General features: G+C 47.1%; 1 protein-coding gene across 13 annotated transcripts in view; it reads left to right on the top strand.

Moving 5' to 3' along the window:
* The window catches only part of LPP (LIM domain containing preferred translocation partner in lipoma), a 337428-nt gene that overhangs the window by 18262 nt on the left and 300775 nt on the right, over window positions 1–18391 (top strand). For 5 of the 13 annotated variants that reach the window (XM_088061257.1, XM_088061253.1, XM_088061258.1 and 2 more), the window contains exons 2-4: window positions 9020–9125; window positions 9640–9689; window positions 12914–13017. The gene's annotated coding sequence lies outside the window, so the exon portion shown is untranslated. Of the gene's footprint in view, window positions 1–8329; window positions 8497–9019; window positions 9126–9639; window positions 9690–12913; window positions 13018–18391 lie in introns of all 13 variants that reach the window. The other 8 variants (XM_088061262.1, XM_088061260.1, XM_088061252.1 and 5 more) reach the window with 5 other exon arrangements.

The raw sequence follows: 18391 nt of genomic DNA, 5'->3' as shown, positions 1-18391 counted from the left end.
AAAGCCAGCAAGAAGACGAAAAAGGTTTTGAATGTGTGTGCATGCTCACTACCAGGAACCCCAGTTCCTAGATAGTTTAGTTTCTATCAGTAATTGGTTTCAGGTAAACATTATCTTCAATTCATGTGTTGAGTTGGGCCTGCTCTCCTCTCCTTTCTGTTTGCCGGTCTCTGCTTCTGTCAAGTTTTTGTCTTGGTAGGACTGTACCTGCAGCAGGAACAGGTCAGAGGGCCTTTTCACTTTTTGGCTGGTTCTGAGTCTCCATGCAAGTGTTTGTGATCCTTCAGTGCAAGCTGGAAGGGTTGACTGATGGCTCTGCTGGCTTGAGGGCTGAAAGATTTCCAGTCTGAAGTGGCTGGGTTTGCTGGAAGTGGGGCCTGGAGCTCTGCATCTGCTGTTTGCTCTGTGTGTGAAAAGCAGAAGCACCTCTCCAGCCTTCTAGTTATCTTCACCATTACCTTATGGTGAGCACCAGCTGGGGTAGGAGGAATGGCTGTCTGGACAGCAGTCACTGGCTTAACATCCATCCTCTCGAAGGAATGGCACAGGGATGGGCAGGAATCTTTCAGGACTAGGTTTAGAGGTTGGGGCAGGATCAGTTCCATTCATAATGCTCTGGAAATGGATGTGTTTGACCTGCTCTAGAGGCTGGTGGTGGCAGCTGTGCCCACTCATCTGCAATGCCCCCTTTTGCTTTCCCACCCTGGGTACAAAAGTCAGTTTACTTCGTGCAGGGAGCATTCCCAAAATTGCTGTGCTCTGCTCTGGCATGTGCAGGGAGCAGCGAAAGGGCTGCATTTTTTTAATCTGCCTGTCTGATGAGGCAGTATCTGGCTGTGCCCTTAGCAACGGGTTTTTTAATGCAGATCAAGTCTCCTGTTTTAATTGACTAAGAAAAAAGAACTTGAAGAGGGTATGAACCCATGACCTTGAGATAAATAGTTTCTTATTGAGTTCCTGAGCCCCTAAGCCGCCCCCTCTTGTGAGAGTAGCGTGGTTTAATCAAAGGTCAGAGGCTTTGTTGCCTTTGAGCTCCTCAGAAAAAGAGGGTGACATGAGCGAGTTCTCCCTGGTCCTCCGTGACTGCAGTCATTTTTGGCCTGTCAAGTTCCCTTTGAGCTCACTGTGCTTGTCCTCTGTTCCTGGGTGATGGCTCTCTTGACCTTCTGTGGTCTCTGTGAATGCTGATAAAGACCTGGTGATCAGGTCAGCTGTGTTTCTGGGGGTTGTAACTATATATATGGTGGCTTCGGGCAAATGGCTTTTGCAAGGCTGCTGTGAGCCCCTGTGTGCAACATGCAGATTCACAGCCCTGATAGGACGTAGCCTTCACTTGCCAGCTCTTCCCACACTGCTCCCACGTGTGTCTCCTGTTTCTAGGCTGAAGGCCAAGTGTGGTATCTCCCACACTGGTCTGTGGTCAGTCTTGGCATGTGCTGACTTGTGCTTGGCCACTGGTGCCTAAGATGTTGCAGTTGCTCACAAAGGTCCCCCCTCATTTTATTCTGTGTTTCCTTCTTGAGTGGTGACCAGGCATATGTCTGTACCTCTTGTGAGAGGAGCAGTATTAGTCTGTCTTTCTGTCTCCTCTGCCTTCTGTTTTCCTGACTGCAGTCACTAATGCTCCTTGATGCCTGTCATGGAGCTGGTCTTGCTTACACATTGGATGCTGACTTCCTTGATGCTGTGCCAGTTCAATCTTTGAAAATACCGTCTGGCAAGTCCTGGAGAGATCTTTGCCTCCAAAAGCTTCCACAGTTCCTTTCTGGTTTTCCCCATCACCAAGTAAAAAATAAAAACACTTGGCTCGGTAACAAATGCTGTCTTCAGATGCTGGCGACAAAATTCCTGCTGACAAGCTTGGTATGGTAAGGTAGGAGTAGGTGAGGACAGGTGTGATGGTGGTGTTATGCTGTTAAGTGCTCCTGTGAATCACACAGCCAGACAGAAGAAGGCTGAAGAGACCTTTCCTGGTCTCGAGTAGTTTGTACCTTTGGTGTGATGTTGCGATCACACGCTGTAGCGAATGTTTGAAATGAGTAGATCTGTACTCTTCCAGAATACAGTGCTCAGGTGTAGCAGGTTGGAGGGTATCACGTGGCAAACTCTTGGAAGAACACAGAAAATTAGTAGCCAAGAAAACTTTGTGGTGAGAAACCATCAGGTACATGGGAAGAAGCGTGATCTCTCCCTGTGAGCACTGGTGAGATGCAGTAAGGTGCTGGAAGATGTGTAATTGCTAACTTTGCCACTTTGCAAAGCATAAGCCTCTTTCTTTTCACTGAGAAACAGGAATGCAGACAAAGTGAACCAAATCAGAGGTTCAGGAGAGCAATTTTATAGTCATTGTTGATGCTCTAGGCAAATAATAAAGAAAATCCTGTGGAAGTCCAGTGTATTTACTTCTCCTGGTTAAGATACAGTGCCATGGAAGGTCTAAATCTTTTTTATCATCTATTTTAAAGGTGAATAAAGATATGACAATACTTGCCTTTACTGTGCTGAAAAGTTGTGTGATAAATCAGTCTCCATTTACAGACAATTAATTAAATCCCTTTGGTGGGAGAATATTCCACGGAATTCTCAGGGAAGTCTGTGTGCTGGTTCTCTTCCACAAGGTGGTGAAGGGATATCTGGGCTCTGCCACCTTCCCTTTGCTTGTGCTCACGTCCCAGCTGGCTGCATGGGGACATGTATAGGGCTGGGTGCCAGGCAGCAGTGTGCTGTCCCCACCTTTTTGGGGAGAGCACGTCCTTCCCTGACATGCAGGGGAAGTGTGTGGAGCTGTGTGTCATCCTGCAGGCAGGTCAGCAGGTCGCTGTGCTGGATAGATGGGTGCTGGCAGCTGGGCTGTGGGATAGCATATACATGGTCCTGCTGAGCTGGTGCATTGGGATTGCCTTTCCTTCCCATTGTCAGGCTGCTGTGCATGCAGAAGACCCTCTCATTCTCCTTTGTCCTCATTATTAGTGTCAGGCTGGGGTTTGCACATCCCAGGGCTGGTGGTGCTGGTGTTCAGGTGTCCTTTGGGGAAGGAGAGGGGCAGCAGCTTTTGTCTGAAGTGAAGGTCTCTGTGTGATAGTGACAGCAGGTTGTCACCCACAGCAAAGTAAAGGGCAGCACCTTCACCATCCCTACCCTGGAGTGGGGACTCTGTGGGAACAGCCCACTTTCTCCATCACATGAAGGAAAAGCATAAAGCACAGCCTCAAGTGCTGCCCCTACTATTTGTTTCTTTTTATTAATTCCTTTGGCATAAGGGCCAAATAAAGTCAGGAGACTGGCTTCCAGCTGAAGTCAGGGTAGTTTAGGAATTAAACCAGCCTTTTAATGTATTTTCTGCATGTCTCAGTCCCCATCTATGATGGGAGTAATGGTACTCTCTTGTTCAGAAGGCAGATGCATACACAGGCGTCTCTAGCCCTTGTACTTTTCAGATGTAATAGGAGCAGGTATTAGGGCTTGTCAGAATTGCTCCAGAAATTTTTATCTATATTTGGAATAAGTGGGTCCTTTCTCAAAATGAAGCTTTCTGAGGGAAACGTCAGCTTGCAACTCATTTCTTGTAAGGAAAAATAAACTTGGGTTTTTTCCTATTATTCTGTTTGTGACGGTAAAAACATTTGTTAAGAACAGAAGTGTTTTTATGAGGTGCAGTCAGTGGTGAGGCTGGTCCACATGCTGCTGGGTGATTGCCACATGTCCATGTTTATCTGGGCCTCTCTGCCCCATCCAAGGTTTTTCCTTTTTTTTTTCTTGAAGGAATACGCTTCTTTGGCTTGGTATTTTTGAAAACATAATAACAATTAAAAATAATGTTTTCAAAAATACCAAGCCTGACCATGTGGGCACAAGAGTGTAGAATCCAGTTGTCTGCCAGCTATTTGTTGCTGTTTCCAAATGATCTGGCTGAAAATGTAAGCCTTGAACAGGAAGACTGTCTGGTTGTGTAGGCTTTAAGTTTTAAAAGTTTCTTTTACAAATGGTTTGGAGTACCATGGTAAGAGGGCCTGCCATGCTGCCAAGGGTTTCATTGTGGTGGCACCTGAGCAAGCCTGGGAGATGGTGTTCTCTGCCTTCAATTTGTGGCCATTTAAAACCAAAATGGTTAAAGGAACATTGTGCTTCATTATAAAAGGTTACAATAAACCCCTTAAACTTGGCACAGCAAACATGTGCCACCTCTGCCCTAGGAGATTTCAGCTTAAAGGTGGGCTGGAGGAGACCCTGGGCTGGGCTCCTGCCTTGGGGCACAGCACTGCTCTGCTCCTGGGTGCTGTCAGTGTGCTTTCCTTGGCTGGTCACCTTACAGCACAAGAGGTTGCATTAAGCCACTGTTCTGCTGGTGCTGCCTGGGGAGGATGGCCACTCCTTGGGGAGTGAGGGGATGGCATTTTTTATGTTCTGGGTTGAAAAATGTTATTCATCGTTTGAAACCCAGGATCTGTGGTTCCCTGATACTGCATGATCGATTGTCCTTCTTTGATCAAGAAGCTGAGGTGCATTTGAGTGAGAAAATGAAAGTGCCCCCCTCTTGCTCAGGGTGTCTCTGCCCAGGCTTGGTGAAATGCAGACAGCAAACAGTGGGGAAAAAAGAAAAAATGAAAATAAAACTCGGTGAGGCTGTTTTGAAAATCTTTGCTTCCAGTAAACTGAGGGAATGTGAGCAGTGTGAGGTCAGTAGTCTGTGCTTGAAAATACAGGATCCAGTACTGGTGTCAGTTACAGACATGTAAATCACAGGCAGCGCTGCTGGCAGCGACAGGAGCTGCTGAAAGGTTGCTGCAGCATGGGACCTGCAGGCTTTCTGGCACAGACATGCTGATTCCTCTCGTTCCTTAGCCACCCATTATTTTTCTAGCTTTCCTTGGGCATTTAAAATAACAGCAGTGCGGGGTGGCTGGTCCTGCTTTTGAGTTGGTTCCTGACCATCATGGCCCACTGGCCCCAGCTCAGCGTGGCTCCTGGCTGATGGGATGCCGTAGGTAGGGCTGTCTCACAGCTTCCTTAGCCCCTGTTTAGATCTGTTCTGCTCTGAATGATCTTTTAATGTCCTATAATACAGCAATCTCTGGGGGAGCTGGATGCCATCCTTTCCGTGGAAGTTGGATCCCATCCCTTCTGTGCTGCTGTGCTGAAGCATTCTCTTTTCCCCTCTGTTCTCCTAACTCATTTTCCCCCTCTTGTTTTAGTCATGTGTAATGAACACCAGGACAAACCTGAAAATCAAGTGGGACAGCAAAGACAAAAATATATGTCCTGGTCCCAAAGCCTGCTGTGCACTGCTGGAGGACCTTGGGGCTCCCGTGGGGCAATGCTTTTAGCACCAGGCTCTGCACCTTGCAGCACGTAGGGGCTGCCAGGGATTTTGCTCTGTTATGTGAGCTCATTTTCCCCATCTAAGCTGATGGTCTGTACTGTGATCAGCATCAGCTTTCCTCCAGGATGAGGGCTGGACCAGCAGCTCGGAAGTGATAAGCCCCATTCTTTATATTTTGACACGTGGGGTTGTGGTGGGATTGGAAGCAGCTCTGTCCTGAGTGCTGTCTAAGAGGGGTGTGTGCTTCCTTGCAGACTGAAACCATTCACAGAAACACTGCTTTTCACCAGCACAGGATCTGACACCCCAAAAGGCAGCAGCCAGGCTGTTTGTGTTGGGGACTCCCTGAGCAGGTGCCGTGCTGGCAGCTGAGCAGGGGAAACACGTCCCCAGCTTTTGTTGTTTCGTGATCCTTTTATTAGATAACTTCAGCAGTGTACTGTTGAATTGAGCAGTTTAATTTTAATCCATGAAACCTGAGAAGCACAGATGGAAACACAGAAAACTGTTAGGGCCAGATCCTGCATGTGTCCCAGCATAGAAAGATGAGTACCTGTCTGTGTATGGCTGTGCTCAGGTGTAAAGCTACCAATGCATATAAGCTGAATTTTAAGTCAGAGGTGGACTCCAGATTGAGGTTTGTGTGAAAAGGGTCTGATTTTTCCAATGTGTGAGAATGTGGAGACCTCAGACAGCTCCCACAGTGCTGGCAGTGGCCAGAGTGCCTGAGGGTCAGGGCCCTGGCAGTGGAGGAGATAACGTGAGATTTCTGAGTTTGGGAACTTTGGCCAGCAAATAACACATATATTGGCACAGAGTGGGAAAGACATAAAAAGACATATGTCAGAACAGGGCAGGCTTTTAAGTGGTTTTCATTTAAAATGAAAAGGTCAGATTGAATGAGGTTGGCATCTGGGGAACTGTTCGTGCACCTGCCAATCAAAGGGGGGGGGACCCATGTCAGTTTGTGCTGATGGGTGACTGGCTGAGAGATTGTCTGTGTTTAAAAATTGGTGACTGGAACAGTTAAAATGACAATTTTCCTTGTGGCTGTCAGGTTGAGCCATCTGCTTCATGAAGGAATGGAACAAAGGATCCCAGCATGAGGTCGCTTTATCCCACTTCAACTGGTGCTTGCACTTGGGCTTCAGCAAGTACAGCTATGCTGATTTAAAAAAGTAATACTAGTAATAAATAGACTCTAAATATTGGTAACACTTTCAAGTGTAAAGGAGATTAAAAGTGAATGCAGCTTTTGAATAGTTAGAAAAACAGATGCCATTCGAACCAGTTCTGAGAGAAGTGTCATTAGCTGAAGTCATTTTCACAGGTAAGACTTTTGCATTTAAAGGGACTGTGGTTTCTGGTTACTTCCATTTCTATGTGGTCACTGTGGAGTTACATTAGGGATGCCTGTTTGTCTGAAAGTGTTGACTGCTGCTCTTTGAAACTTGGAATTCTTGCAGAGGTTTTTCCACTGTCTGTTCCTGAAAAATCTGAACAATCTAAGAAAACTCAAGCAATAACACAGGCCTGATGCTTAAATTCAGGCTTTGTAAACTACTGGTTTTAGATTTATATCTGCAAACAGAAGAAGTTGCTTTCTGTACTTGTGTGTTAAATTCATGTTTATTTTTTTCTTGAGAAACATCAATTCTTACTGTCAGGAATACAGCATCAATATTGTCAGCCAGTGAGTGAACGAACTGCTTCTGATAATTTTGTCTTTAATGGAGTATTTTGATAGAGTGGGTGCAGTGGATATTGCTGTGACAGTCAGGCTGTCCCTGTGTGTTCACCTGTGGGTGTAGTGTCAGGAGTGCCTGCCTGGGCATTGGTGGGGTGCTGGGCCCCCCTTGTTGCTGACAGGGTGGTTTCACAGCAAGTTTTCAGCTGGATGCCTCAAGGAGGGAATGTGATGTCCTGCTCACCTTGCTGCAGGAGCCCCAGTCACAGCTGACAGGGACAGCAGTGGGAAGCAAAGCAAGGAAGATGCAGTTCAACTGGCCAAATCCTATCACTGATCTTGTAAACATTTTGTGAGTTAAACCTGGTGAGGGACAATCCTGAGGCAAGATTCTTTTAAACACAGGTTGGGTCCCAAGAAGTATTGTCTTACCTGGAGCTCCTGGAGGTGCTGTTTTGAGTTGAACTGAAATAGTGTTGGAATTAGAGGGGAGTGTTGTTGTCTTCTGCCTTTGCAGATAAGACTGAAGGGCATTTTGCCAGGAGTCTGTGGGAAGGACCTAAATTGTATGTAACTCTACATTATTTTAAAATGAAAAGTAAACATGCACAACCATAATATTTGCTTGTACTTGTCTCCTCGTTGATGGATGGAGAGAAATTGCTCTTTGGCTGAGTTCATCAGCAATAAACCTCTGCAGTTACGCATCTTCATCCCTGCAGTGAGTGGGAGAGGCCATTGCAATTTCCAGTTGGTTTTGCCCTCATAACAGCTGAGGGGAGCTCTGGGGGTCCTGGGGACTTTGAGGACCACTTCCTTGTGGGGGATCAGGGCTGGGTACCAGCACAGGGACCATGGGACTGAGCTGGGTCAGAATGAAGCTCAGTGTGCTCTGGTTGTGTTGGCACAATGGATATGTGCCACTGCTTGGGAGAGGAAAGATCTCCGTCGCTCTCCTGGCTGTTGTATCCTCAGACATTGCATGGGGGACAAGGAGCAGGAAGGCATCTTGGGGATGGGAAGAGTGGACTTGGACCATGAGCCACCAACACATTTTACTATTTGTTTGTGGTATTTTTGTGGGCTCACATGCACCATCATGAACAGCACAGGTACAACAAACAAGTCTGAACTGAGCTTTTCCACAGTGACAGCAGCAAATAGCAGAAGCTTTTTCTGCTGAGCTGTGATGAGAAGCCAGTGCTTGTCATGGGCAGAGATAGGGCTTTAGAGTGACCAGGATGTGGCTAGAACAGGATGCTGGCCAGGGGCTGATGGGGACAGGAAGGAGTGTGTGCTTCAGATGCTGCTGGTCTCCATAGGATGCACCTGGACGTGTGCTGATGTGTCCCATGGCACGTACAAAATGGTGGCCATGTGGCCTGGTGGCCACACTGCTCTAACTTCATCATCTGCAGAAGGGGAAAACACAACACTGAGCAAGTCTCATCAAGAAAAGGTGATGTCTGCTTCTCAGCTTCAGGAAAGGGTGAGATAGTCCCCACTGGGAATTGTAAAGAGCTCCAGAGAGAAAAGGCTGTGCTCAGGGGGAGGGCTGGTGGTGTAGCTCTGCTTACAGTAATCGTAACCCCATGAGCTTTAAAATGCTTTAAATGCTGCCTTCTAGCTCCCTCACTGTGCCCAAGGCCAGAGATGAGTGATGGTTCACCCTGTTCTCTTATTTTATGCCTCATGTGGCATGTCCTTATCTCTCTCCCTTCTGAATGGCATTAAGAGCAGTAAAGGAGTGGTGACTCAAGGAGGTGAGTTGTTGTCCAGATTCTGGCAGCTGATACTTCTGGTCATTGCTGGTCACTGGCCCAGTTCAGGGTGGTGGGTCTTGCTTTTGGAGGTGCTGAAACAAGTCCAGGAGTGTGGATACTTCTGCTTAAGAGAGCTGTGGAGGAAAATGCTACATTTCCCAGAAATTGTGTGGGTTAAACTGCTGGCTTTGGAGACAAGCTGTTGGGAAGCCCATCCAGTGTGCATCACTCAAGTCTCTCTCTTTTCAGGTCTGGGAAAGAAACCCGAAGTCGTGAGTCTGGTGGAGCCCTGAGCGTTTCCAAACGCCCTGCTCTGAGTTCATCCCACCAGTCAGTCTGTGCAGCGTGAGAACTGGTATGTAAACACAATCCACAGGCACAAGGGACAAGAAGGATGTCAGGCTTTTCTGACAGTGGCACCTTGTTCATGGCTCTCAAAGTTTGGAGGGAGAGTGGGATCACTGGAAGATACAAGACAAGCTGATGGTTCCCTGGTGGTGCTTACAGCCAGAGGCTTTGGTGGGGAAGGGTACAGCAGTGAGAGCTGTGAGTGTCCAGGAGTCATCCCAGGCTATGGTGCTGAGGCTTTAGACACGCTCTGTGGAGTGATGTGTGGTGTCACAGCACGCACGGAGAGGCAACGTGGGGGTAAAATGCATACACACACACACAGACACAGGCTGTGCAAGTGTAGGCACATGGAAACAAAGATGGCAATGCATATATAGTATATACTATACAGTGGCATATGAGAGCTTGGGGGTGTATATACCAAATGTCTGTATATACTATATAAGGCGATTAAAGAATGCATATGCATTCATGTTCTCTTTTTTTTTTCTTCCTGTCTCTTCTGTCTTTTTGTGGAGCTGTTGCAAAACTACCAGATTCAACCTCCTGGGGAGCCTTTCTGGCCAAGGTTTTACAAGCCAGCACCTGCTTTGCCTGCCTGACTTCTTTCTATATTTATTCCTCTGCACCCGTTTTTTTGCCTTTGCCTGTGGAACTGTCACAAACGTTTGTGCTGACTTTTGACTGCACAGGACTTCAGCTTGCAAGTCCTAAATCTGCCTTTGTGCATGGTGGAGGAGCAGGCGTTTGTGTGCGTGGTTGTGCATGTGTATGTCTGAGTATCCCTGGTGCTTCTGTCTGCATTATGTGGCCTATGTCCCTGTGATTCTGTAGCAGTCCCTCTGTTCTCTGCCCCTTCAAGATGTTTCTATGAGTCAAATATACTCAGTCATCCTGCTTAAGTAATTTTTCATTTAAATTAGCCACCCCTGACCCAGTGACTGCTTTATAGCAATTTGTACTGCTGTGCAGGAGGCTTGAGTTGGATTTTATTCCCCGACTCCCAAGGTTTCACTTCCCAACCTTAGTACTGTGGCGAGGAGGAGGATTTGTGTTGCCATGTAGCAGGGAGCTCTTGTTTAGGCTGTAGTTGGATGTGGACATGTCCATCCCTCTGGTTTCTCTCCTCTGTGTTGTTTGGGGTGGAAGGTGTTCTGAAGCACAGGTGCTGAACACAGGTGCTGAGGTGCCTCTGTTCAAAGTGAGCACAATTGCAAGGGAGAGGGTATAAAGCCATTTCAGTTGGGAAGAGGAGGGAAGATCCTAGTGCTGTCCTGGGGAAAGCCAAGCTGGAGGAATAGCCATTTTGTGGGTCTCCCATCAGCAAGTGCAGCCTGGAAGAGACATGTGCTCGTTCATGATTCAATGGGCACAACTTGCACACACTGAAAAGCAGCCCTGGGCTGCCTGCCAGGAGCTGGGAAATGGCTTGTCCTCATCTGCTCAGGCCCCTGCACTCCCACCCCTTCTTAACAGCTCTCTTTGCTGCTGAAATGGGAGTCCCTGTAAGGTCACAAAAGCAGCGTTAGTCTCAGGTTTCAACCCCAAGAGCCATAAAACATACCCTGGCTGATCCCTGTTCAAAGGCAAAGGCAGTGTGAGCAACCCTCGCTCCCCTGGTTTCGTGTCCCTGTCCCCACCATGTGTGCCACTGCAGCCTGCATTCCTCTCCCATTCTGTAAGCCCTCTGCCTCTCGTGCTGGTACAGCTAATATTTCCCTGCTGGCAGGGCAGGCAAGGTGGTGGCATTTAAGTCTTATGGAGAACTCTGATCTATTCATCTCTGGTGGGGCACTAGAGCTGGAAGGGCTGGTGTGTGCCTGTGATGGGGTTTTTTGCTCTTCCAGGTGTTCCCCTTCTGTGCTTTTGTTCCTATCCTTGACTTAGACAATTCTCTGCTTCATTCCACTATTTTTTTTTTGTGAAAAGAAATACCTTGGGAATTGTTTTCTGCAAAGGGCTGGAAAACTAGAGTCAGAGTTGGTAGAACCTGCACCAAGCTGACACTTTTTACACTGGTTTTACATCTCCTGTTTCTGACCATGTAGAATTCTCTGGATGACCCTGCTGCTGGCTGGGGCACACAGCTCCTGTGGGAGGTTTTAGTGGGCTTTTGGAAAGATAATTAATCAGCTACCCATGGAGATCTAGTCCCAGCCTGTAATGCACTGAGGTTGGCCTGGTGTGCCACTTAGTGCCACTTGGCCTGTTGGCTCTTTAAAGCTGCCTTTATGACCACCAGTGTAATGAATGTACGCTGGTGCTGCCTGGCAAGCTTGATTTTTTTGCAGTGGTAGTAATGGATCACTGAGCTAAATGTGGGTGTATTATAAAAGGCAGAGAGCTTTGTTACCTTTTAAAGCAATGGTTTAAATGTTTTCTGTCACCTGTGGGTGCTAAACTTGCTGCCATGGGCCCTGATCACTGTTCAGTTCCTGGAGGTCATTGCAGAGCCTCTGTCACTGCAGGATTTTGGCTTCTCCCGAAGCCTGTGCTTCAGTACCAGTGAAAGCCAGATGTGCTGTAATGTTGCTTTTTTACAGTTTGTTTTGGCCATACATGGGCAGAGTCAGCTCTGGAATTCCTTCCCTATAAATTCAATAGCATCTTGTGGGTGGTGCTGGGGAATCACTCTGGTCTGGTTGGATCGCCTTGCCTCGGCAGCCTGTTTGCCTTAAAAATGTCCTGCTGTGCACATTCCTGAGAGGCTGCCTGCCCCTGGAGCGATGGCTGCAGCTACCAGGAGGCTGGTGTCCCATGCTGGCAGGCAGAGTCAGCCCCTGCTGCCTGCAGGTCAGCCTTTGCTGCTGAGGACTGATGCTTGTGGCAGTGCTGGCATGGGGATGTTGCTCTGGTGTGCATGCAGGCTCTGCAGGGATAGTTATGCCCTCTAAGAAAACTGCCTCTTAAACCTGGTTTGTGGGTTTGAGCATTGACACTCAAGTCCCTTGAGTCCCCACAGGGGTGGGGAGGCTGGGTGCTCCCCGGTTCCCACCTGACATGGGATACAGTGCTGTGTGTCCAAGCAGGGATTGGTGGATGCTGCCATCCTGGGGCTCCTTGTACCTGCAGGGATCTCTTGTCTTGTCCTTCAGTTTGTGCCTTTGTGCAGAGCTGTCTTTTGTTTTTGTGTTGTTTTTTTTTTTTTTTTCCCATAACTCAAGTTCAAATACATGCTCTTTATAAAGCACTAGGAGATTTCCCTGTGCCAGGTGAGCAGCCAGTGTGGGATGTGCTGTGACTACTGGTTGAGCCTGCCTTTTCTGGGCTAAGCTGTTGTTGCTCTAACCACAGCCTGAATCTGTCTATTTGCCTTTAGAGAAGCCATAAAGTAGTTCTAGGAGATTTTTACAGGTGAGTTGAGGGGATGAGAGAGAGGTTTGTTGCAGGGGTTGAGCAGCAGCGACTCTTGGAGGTGCTCCCATTGAATCTTCCTGTGCATCCCTAGTAGGGGACAGAGATGCAGTGTCACCCATCATGCCAGGAGCGTCCAAAGCACAGTTGAAGGTGATTGTGTGGCCCCATGTCCAGGCTGTGTGTAGGTCAGCAAAGGCAATGTGCCCAGCTCATGCTTCAGAGGGGCAAGTCATCCCTGTGCCAAAGCCAGGGAGAGAGGGTGATTTTTTTTTTTTTTTGACATCCTTTGGAGTTTTGATCTCCATATTTGGAAATGTTTACCCTTTGCTCTGATCTATTGCAAGGGAGGGGAGGTGACTCAGGGTCTGGTGGAAGCAGGATTTGAATTCCTGTAGTAAGGTTTTTTTTTTTACCCCCCCTTTCTTGTTTTGGAAGCTTGTTGTGGTCAGTTTTCAGTTCTCTCTTGCTCCTGGACCTTGTTCCAAATTTGATGTGCTCGAGAGGGAAGCATGTTAGCAAAGGAGCTTGCCTGAATGCTGGTAAGTGCATCATTGCTGTTATAGCAAGCAACTTGGGATTTTTTTTGTTGTTTTGTTTAGTCAGATGGATTGCATCAAAGCGTGTGCATTGCTGGTGGAGGCAGGCATGTGGATCAACAGCAAGGGACCCAATGAAACCTTCTGTAGCAGGGAAAGTTGGCTTAGTGGATTGGTCTCAAAGGCAAAATGTTTCTTCAGGAGTAGTTATAAAGATAATTTAAGCCAGCTCCCCTTCAGTCACGCTTTTCCTTTTAGTTTCACTAGTTAGTGCAGCAAGGCAGCAGAGCACTGTGGAGTTAAAGGAAGATATATTCATGTGGTCAGCAAGGAAAACATAGCTTATGTATGATTTCTGTCTCTTGAGCAAGAATGTGTGTTAAAAGGCTGCATAACACATGGATATATTTCTCTCAAATGCTAATATTTAACTCTGTTCTCTTAGTTGAAGTTTAGCTAGTGTAACTGGATAAAGTTTAAGTGTCTGTTTTTTCCCTGCTGCTCTGTTTTTTCCTTAGTGTTAAGTTTTTAATCTGTCTGGTACTGTAGCTGGATGCTTCTTTTTCTTTTTTTTTTTTAATCTTTTTTTTTCTTTCCTCCCCCCCGCCCCCTCCTGCTCTTTCCTTTCTATTTCCTGAAAGGAAGCTGCAGTTCATCCAGTCTGGGGTGTGGGGGGAACCTGGAAGATGCTCCACTTCCTGTTTTATTCATGGCAGTTAAAACCAGGCTGGGGAATCTGGAGCAGAGATCCACCATCCTGCATTCCTCTTGTCATTTGGAGCATGTAACATGTACAGAGTGCTTTTAACACTGCACTGGGGGTCATGAAGCAGCCAGTCCTGCGCCTCAAATGGAAAGCACTGCGCTTCATCCTTTTACTTTGGAAGGGACATTGGTGAAAACCCTTTTATAGTTCCCAATGCTGGTTAGTAATCCTTGTATTTTCTCAGCTAACTGGTATTTTTAGGCTTCTTCAGACCTGTTGCTTCATACTCTCTATCTTAAATTGAAGACCTTTGTTAGAAAGTTAAACCTCTTTGTTGATTTTCATTTGCCCTTTTAAATAGGGCTTAATATTCATTGGTTTTTCCAGAGATGTGGATTTGCAGCATGTCCTTGAGGTACAAAACTGTCTGGATTGTCCTGAACAGGGAAGGATAGTTTGTATAAGGATGGATATGTGATAAAAAGCACTCGGCCACAAAAAGTGATGAAGGACTGCTGGAGCCCTTTTTTGCAGCTGGGACATGCTGGGGGTTTGTAGAGATCAGCTGCATTTTAATCTTTGTTGTTTCAAAAGGCTGATTGGATTACTTCAGCTTTTGGGGTCAGGGCCTGGCTGGGCTGAGCTTGGTGCAAAGGAAAGAACTGCTGTCCTAAAGAGTTCCCAGCCTGAACGAGCAGGGGAGGTGATGGGTTAGGAAACGGGGCCCTGGGGACATGTGTGGAGCTGTCACAGCACCTGAAGCCTCAGCCCAACCACTCCCCCAGCAGACACTCATCCTCTACCGTGCATGGTGGTGCCAAGCTGTGGAGCTCTGGCAGTGGGACCACGGTCTGTGTTGCTCCTTGTGTGCTGTGCTTTGCCTCTGCGTGTGCACACGTGGCCCCATGCGTGGCCATGCTTCTGCTGGCCCGTGGATGTGGCACATCCAAGCTTCACCAGCTGCCCGTGGCTGAGCTTGGTGTTTTGGGAACAGCACGGTGGGACTGGAAATGATAATGTTCTATTCCTCCCTTTCCTGCTCACCAGGATGTGCTGTTTGTTGGAAGACAAGGATGAGCAGTGCCCGGGTGCCGTAACGCAGTGCTCTGGGCAGGGCTGGTCTGGCACATCTGGGAAAGTGCTTTGTGACTCTGTTCACGTGCTGATCCTTCTCTGTGCAACATCTCACCCCTGCGAGGACGTGATTGAGAGCTGGACAGACTGTGGAGGATGAGCTCCCCATGTGCTGCCTGTGTCCCCTTTCCTGGTGGGTGCTGGGCAGAGCTGGGGGAGCTCTGGAGGATGAGCCGATGCCCATGGCTGGGACTGCAGGCTGCCAGGGCTCTCCATCTGGTGTTTCTCCAGGACCTGAGCAGATTCAGTGACCACTGACGCTTTCCAGGATCCACAAAGGATTTTCTTGTGCTCCAGGAACAGAGCCATTAAAGGCTGACCTGTAAATTAATACAGCTGTCTAAAGATTTTTTTTTTTCCTCTTCTAGCCTGGCACCTAGTAAACACTGCCTGAGAAGCCTTCCATGGCACTGGCCCTCAAGAGTGTTCAGAGAGCTCCATGCCTGCTTTTCTTAAGCTTCTCTCAATCTCTTTTAATGATTGTTAAACGCAAAGGACTTGCTTTAGCTCCCATGTAGGGAGGTTTGGTTCACAGCCCATCCTTCATCCTGGCTGTTGCCCTGATCAATCCAGGGTTGGCACTGCATAGTTGGCAAAGGGGTTGCACCAGCACTGTGATTTGAGTGCTCTGAGGGAGCTCAGTGTGCACTAAGGGCTGGGTGGATGTGCCCCATGGCAGGTAAGAGAAGCTGCCCCAGAAAGCACATGTGGGCATGGAGGGGTGAAGGTTACAAACCTCTGCACATCTTATACTTTGCATTTCTTTAGGCAAAGGTTTCGGATCCCGTAAGTACTAAATTGTGCCTGAAGGCTGAGGAAAGGCTGGTGTTATTGTGGTGTGCAGGCATAGAAATTAGGGCACTGTGTGGCAGATTCAGGAAAAGTGCAAATCTCTGTATTTTGTGTGATGGTTCATGCTCAGCTCCTGCAGACAGGTGGGTGCTTTATGGCCCTGGGCAGAGTGATGCTGTTAAACCCATCTCTCTTACTCTAATAAAGTCATACTTGTCTGAGCACGAAATATTTCTGCATCAGTTGCTTAAAGGTAAACCAAGAGGAATTGAGTATTGAATAAAGTTGATCTGTGTTGCTAGTGTGTGACATGATCTCAACACGTATGGTTACATTAGAAATTTCCAGATGGCACCTCACCTAATTGTACGGCTGCTCTTTCCTGGCATTTGAGTTGAGTGCAGGCTTCTAACAAATGCCTGTTGTTATTAGCTGTTTTTCATACGTGTTCTCCTGTTCCAGCTGGTCACACAGCAGGAGGTCTCACTCACAGCCTAATTCTTCAGTCAGCTTTGGGGGGGACCTTGTAAGTTAGGTATTTGCATTTGGGATGAGATCTCCAAGTGAGAACAACTTGTTTGCCTCCGGTGAGTGTGTTGGCTCAAGGGCTAAAGTGCCCAGGAGGAAATGGGTTGCTCTTGTTGCTTTACTGATGCCCTCGAATAGTTAACTGTGCTTGCTGCTTGTCCTGATGGGGGAGGACAATGTTTTAAAGAAATACCAGATTTCAGAAGGCTGTCTGCCTATGGTGGAGAGGAAAAGACTTCTTGTACTGTGCTGTCTCACACCCCTACTGCAGAAATATCAGAGGGACAAGTTCTGGTGAAGCTGCTTGTTTTTGGCAGCCACTTCCCTCCTACATCCTTGTTCTTCAGGTAAATCCCTCTTCAACTCCATTTGCTGTTCCCCTTTCTTCCCTGAAAAGTCATTATCATCCCTTGAAATTAAGAAAAGGACAGGAGGAGGGAATAAATGGATGTTAAGAAGTAGAAAACAATCAATTAAATAGTACATAGCGTGTAATTTTGCTTGGAAACTTACCATGAAATTGAGGAGCACTTTAACAACTAGTAATTTAAATTGCATTTGAACACTGCTAATGACTTGTTTGCATAGGAATTTGGGTCATTTCATAGCAGGTTGTTGTCTTTAGTACCCCTTCATTCAATTAAAAAACCCAAAGTTTAAAAATTTCTTGATGAGGAAGATGCTGTAGTCAACTGGTCCAACTATTGCTAGTAAAAGGTGGTACTGTGGAAATTTTGCAAGGCCCCGTTAGTTTCAGAACCATTTACATCATTAGCATCAGTACTTCCAGTATTAAATACATGGGAATTTGATGCTTTTTACCTAAAAAAGCTTGTTCTTGTAAAAAGGTAGGAAAATAACATCACAGTCGCATTCAACAGCATGATAAAGTGGAGAAGGCTGAAGAAGCTCCTCCAGACTCCTAGGGCTGGGGTTTGCAGCTGTGAGAGTGACCCAGGAGTGAATCTCATGGCTCAGTCCTTATCTCAAATCAAAACAGTGCTTTGGGATCTGATCCTGACTTGCTTCACCTTGAGAAGAACAACAGAGAGGTGCTGATTAGCTGTGCCTGTGGGGTATTTGTATTTAAGTGATTAGTCTTGTTTTTCCAGTGTTTAATGCTCTCCTCCACCACTATTTTACTTCTAAAATGCCAGCTATTTTCAGCTAAAGGCAATATCAGCCTAATCATGTTACTACTTTGCTGCTGATTTAGCTGGGAACAGACTCTATGGGAAGGCAAATGCAAGTTACTTGTCGCCTGTTGCTGAATGAACATCCCGTTTTCAGAGCAGGGTTTTTGCAAATCCGTGGGTATGCTTAGCATATGGAAGGGGGTTCCAGTATCAAAACAAATCTGGCCTCCTGTTTCTGAATGTGTAGGTTGTTTCTTAGAAGATGGAACCTTTAAAATCTGTCCCTGCAAACATGGCTGTTAAATCCTGCTATTTCTAGAGGTGTGAGGCAGCTGTCTGCACTGAGATAAGCTATAAAAAGGCAATATTTTCCAAACCCGGGTTTTTTAGCTATACCTGCCAGACAGCTTGGCCAGCAGGAGTTCACCAGGAGTGTCACCATTGCTGCCCTTTTATGCACAGGGTGCTGAGCGATGTAAAAACTTCTGGGCAAGTTTCCAGGGTCAGCATTAAGCACCAGCTCTTTAATCTCTTTTGGGTGAAATGCTGTTGTGCAGGAAGGTGCATTCCATGTGAAGGAAGGGGTGCTTACTGGCTTAGTGTTCTCACATGGTCTTCTGTTATTTTCTAGGTGATTGTTTGACTTTTGTTCCTAATTTTCATTGTGTCTTTCTTGTTTCTGATTTGGTGTCCGTGTCTAATCACAGAGGGATTTGAATGCCCCCACTGTTATTTCCTAGGAGGCATTCCTGTTTGCTGTGTAGTCTTGAGGGTAGCTGGTGAGTTCAGGTGAAACCGGTAACAAAAATGGTAATTTTCCCCACGGATCTGGATGAGATTTCTCGTGGCACACTGGTGTTATCGCTAGGCTGCCTGACACGTGTGCTTCCTGCAGTGCTTTGTTAGTTATCTGCTGGTTCTCCACGAGATGTGTGAGTGTCAGAAAGCTGCATTAGATACTCTTGTAGAGGCTGTTAGGGTTGCAGGGATGGGGAAGGATAGGGCTCTTGAGCATGTTCCCAGTGAAGTATTTCTGGGAGGGCACTGGGGATGGGTGTGTTGAAGTGACTGGAGCAATGTC

The sequence above is a fragment of the Pseudopodoces humilis genome, chromosome 11, assembly GCF_049639895.1.
Source record: "Pseudopodoces humilis isolate 2021_Gansu_Grassland_sample_001 chromosome 11, ASM4963989v1, whole genome shotgun sequence".
Classification (NCBI taxonomy): Eukaryota; Metazoa; Chordata; class Aves; order Passeriformes; family Paridae; genus Pseudopodoces; species Pseudopodoces humilis.
This window is presented reverse-complemented; position numbering and strand designations above follow the sequence as displayed.